We start from the raw sequence: 4,908 nt of genomic DNA, 5'->3' as shown, positions 1-4,908 counted from the left end.
TGAACAAACTTGAGTGGATAAGTAAAGAAAGAGAAGAGAGAAAAGATCAACATCATTTGCTCTCTTTCATGCATCCAAGTTTCTCACTATTCTCTTTCTCATTCTATCTCTTCCTTATTGATATTATCTTTGTTAACACTGAGCAGGTTTTGTGCAATTGTTTTGTGAACTGAATCAGAACTTGCGCCAAATTTATCTGAAAATGGTATAACTTTCAACAATGGAATGCATGGTGCCATCTAAAGATTAATATTATCATTATATTTGATTGAATCGATTGTTCAATGAATTCATTTCTGTTAATGTGAACTAGCGATTTCATTTACAGAAATAAATTTTAGCTCAAAGTATAGAATGATTCTTCTCTAATTGATGAACTGCTATTAAATGTTACGATTAATTTTGTTCCTAAGTTTTGAGCCATGGATATGCTTCTGGGTCATCATAACAATCTTGACTAGATCGGGTGTTTTGACGTGCAAGATTTGAGAGTCGAGTATACTGTGGATATTCAATATTCAATAAATCTCAGATCTTTAAGATAATCTATTTGCAAAAAGTTTGAACTAGACCTGGACTGGAACTTGAACAACTTGAACTGATCCAATTAATCCAGAAATTGGATTAGCAAGAACAATGAAATTGTCAAGGAAACAGGATTAGAGTTCAACAAATATCTAGTGTGAATTTCAGAGTAATAGTGTATTCAGATTACTTTCATTTCGGCAAAACATTTTATATATCTAATAGTGAAAAGTTATCTCGGGATCAAATTATGAAAAATTCTGTGAATTTGGTATTTCGCGAGCTATGCCTAATCGATGGTTTGTGAATTCAGTGAATGACTATGAAAATTTCCTTATAAAACAAAATGGTCCACCCGAATTCAAGAATATAAAACAGCGCGTCAAAGAGGGAAGAGGCTGACTGATTGCAAGATTTCTTCAGGCTATCACTCAATTCGTAGGAAATTGAATTCCAGCTATCAAGAAGCCAGTGATATTATTCAAACTTTTGTAGTTAAATTCAATGCGCGTAAAAAATTACCAAAAGTTTCAAAAAACAAGCAAATATGATAACCAATAGATTACTAAGATTGAGTACCTCCTGTCTGATCTGTGCAAATGTAAAAATTACAAACTCTCTGTCCTTGATAGTGAGACATACTTCGACCTTAATGAACATAATTATCATGATGATAGGTTTTACTCATGTTGCAAATACTTTTCCGAATCAGGTAAAATCCATGCTCGAAAGTTTGGTAAAAAATTATCAATTTGGACTGCAGTTAGCGAATCGAGAATTTCGAAAATTTATTCCCATATTTCAAAAGGAGCACGCTTATATTTTGGGATTTGAATTTTTAAATTGAAATTCACAATTTAATTTTCAAAATAAAAAGTCGTAGTTGATTCATCGTGTGTGCCTGTTAAGCATTGAGGATTTGGTAGTAGTTCAAGAGTTGGTGTGGGTAAAGGATTTGGTTAGGGTTCAGAATTTCGTGCAGGTCAAAAATTTGGTATGGCTTCAGGAACCTGTGTGGGAAGAGTAAATGGTAAGAGATCAAAATTTGAACCGTCTAAAGGATTTGGCGATGGCTCAGGTTTTCGTGTGGGTAAATCCTTCGGAAAGGGCACAGGATTTGATACGGTTGAAGGGTTTGCTAATGGTTCAGAACCAGGTTGGTCTAGCTCGTTTGTTGGGGGCTTTTGGCTTTGCCTGTCTTGAATAGCGGAAGGCTCTTCAGCCGAAATTAGCAGTATACGCTGTTAGTAAGACGAACGACACGATTTTATTCGATTTCATTATCACTTATTACTGATTTTGATGGAACTGAACAATTATAATTTGAAACTGCTTAATAACTTCACAAAAATTTGGATTTTCAACTAGTTATTTTTTAAAAAAACTATCAGCGCATATACTAATTTTGCCTTGTTTAATCATCCAACTTCTAACAAAGACACTTGATAAATTAATGTTTAATTGTTACATTTTGATATTAATCAAAGTAAATAATTTTGTGAATAAGTAACATAGCATAGTAGAATAGTAGTGGAATATAATAGAAGGTTAACTAGTTTTGATCAAGCACCGATGAATATTTGATAAGTTCTTTTCTCTCAAAAAAAAACAAAAGAAAAAATTCACAACCATGCAAATTGTCAACATCTCATGCACCAAAAAGCTGTTCAAAAAAATTAAATAAACATAGTAATTTAAATTACATTTTAAATTGCATAATTCAAATTTCGGATAGACAAAAAACATGTTTTTACGTACAATACCTGACTTTTCTCCATTTTACGCTTTCATGCAGGCATAACTCACGAGTGGGTACTTCTACAGACCTAAAACTTGACCATAAGCTTATGCAGATGGAACAACCATAAATTCGAATAATTCGCTCAATTCTCCATCGACTTCTTATTGACATTCTGCGGTCATTTCACTTCAGATTGGTTAGGGTTTGTCAGATTTTCGAAGCTCATACTGACCAAAGGATATGAGTAATTCCATATCGTGCAGTCAATCAATTACTGTTATGAAAAATTCATTTATAAACATTTATGCATTTGTAAACAATCAAAATGGCACTAAATTTTGTTGAAAAAATTAAAATTGTGAAAGAATTAGACATCGATAGTCCGCAATCAATTACTCATCGTTATGGGATTACTCAACAGTATGTTAGTTACCTTAAAAAACAAAAATTTTTATCGGAGCGTAGTGAAACGAAATGAAGATTTTAACTCAGATATGCCTTTTCGAAAATCCACTTTTTTGTTTTACTGTGTACAAGATATCTCACGAATGAAACATCATAGAAACTTGACATTTGATACTAAGACAGACAATAATGAAACGGTGAAACGATCAACTTTTAAGGTCATCGGAGGTCATTTTTCGGGATTTTGACCTTTGACCTTTAGAGGTCATTCGAAGGTTGTTTGAAAATTTTCGAGGCATTTAGATGACTCTTATGAAGATTCATCATTATATCACTAATAGTCATCGAAATTTGCCCACAAAACGGGCAAAAAGTCTGAAGCTCATGCAAAGAAATTTTCTGTAACTATGATATTGTAATGATGGTGGAAAATGAAGAGAGATGAGGGAATCTAGGCAAAACTTTTTATTATAAATTGGATAGGGACGGTTACAGGTTGATCAAAGGATGATGATGCTGGATTTTTCACAGTTCTTTTTATTCTGTTCTCACATTCTTTCGTTTTCTCTTTCTGCTTTTTTTCAACTCTGACTTTTTGATGCGTCTTGTGGAACTTTTTGGATTTTCTTTTGGTCATAAAAATTTTCTCTTTGACACTGTTAAGGGTCACATTGACTTTAATTGTTATGTTTGTATAGGGGAGATAGTGATCTCCTCTCTATTTGTTTTAACCAAAGTAAATATGGCACATTACATTTTCCCCCTCTTAAGAGTCCGAAGACCCTTGAGGACCACCGATGTCTAGTTTTGTTCTTGCTCTCAGTTTCATTGCTTCATTTTTCCTTTTCTTTCATTTCGTTTTATTCAACATATTTTATGTTACTCTTGTCTCTTTTTTTGTGTGCTTTTCGTTTAATTAAGTCATCTTATTATGGATGTAAGCATTTTGGTAAGTAATTAGGAAGTCTTTGCTGTGCATCTGTTAATTTGGAATTTCTGTTCATTTCAGGAGGTCCTCGAAGGATTCAAACATTGGAAAGATTTAGATGAAGGGATTAATTTTGTTTAGTGGTTTTCTTGAACGTATTAAGGAAAAACGGATCAGTGATGAGGTGCAAAGTTTATTGGGTGGACTAGAGAAGTTCAGTGATTCATCTAGGTCTAATCACTCAGCTTATGAGGATCCATGTGTGGATATCGGACCTGTTGATACTCATGTCGAGGATGATGAATCTGTTAACGGCCATAATGAGGATGATGAACCAACCATTTTCTGACAAGATTATCACTGGAAGAAGTTACTTTTGGTGCTCGGACTTCGTTAGTCCCAATATATAAGAAGTTGGTCGGGTCAAATAATCCTTGAAGAAGCAACTATAAGTGATATCATCCAGGAAACTGAATTAGTTGATATGCCTTCGGTAGCAGCAATCAATGCTGAAACCATTTACGAGCCTTATTATGAAAGTGGTGAAAATAAGTATGTCACTTTTGGTTACATCAAGCGTGTTATCGAGGCAAAAAACAAAGGATGGAGTTTTAAAACAATTCAACATCATTTTAAGATGGCGAAGGACAAAAGTTATCTTTCTCGGTACCAAAAATATTATGATAATCAAGGAACGCGTAGAGAGAAACTCAAGGAAGTTTCAGAGTTTACCTGGACACGATATAAAGACGCTAGAATTAACTTGGCTGCAGTTCATGACATCGATTTGAAACTTTGATCTTGTACGAAAGCCAGAGAGTTGCAGCTTGAAGCTTTCAAAGCAAGTGATTCTTGGTTGCTGGATTGGAAAAGACAACACAAGGTAGTGTCAAGAAAGGTAACAAACTTTGTCACATACAAGCACGTAATGGAAAAAGAAGCCATAGAAGACCAAGCAGTGGCGTTTGTTCTCGACATTCAAGACAACATAATGAAAGACTATAGTCTTTCACAAATTTTCAACAGCGATCAATCTAGATTCAACTATGAAATTCATAGAGAAAGAACTTTATCCAATATGGGAGAAAGAGATACTGTTGTGGGTGTTCAATCATCAAGTGCTGTCACACATTCTTACACTGTTCAACCAATAATTTCTATGGCTGGTGAGTTATTGTCACCACTTATGATAATCCTGCAAGAAGCAAGTGGTGAGTTTGGACCAAATGTAAGAAGATCCATTGATGAAGGTATGCCTCCGAATATCTACTTGACTTGTTCAAAATCTGGTAAAATTGATAGGAGAATA

This window comes from Tetranychus urticae, chromosome 1, assembly GCF_039701765.1.
Source record: "Tetranychus urticae isolate SD_2017Ah chromosome 1, NJAU_TeUrti_SD_1.0, whole genome shotgun sequence".
In the NCBI taxonomy this organism is placed as follows: Eukaryota; Metazoa; Arthropoda; class Arachnida; order Trombidiformes; family Tetranychidae; genus Tetranychus; species Tetranychus urticae.
This window is presented reverse-complemented; position numbering follows the sequence as displayed.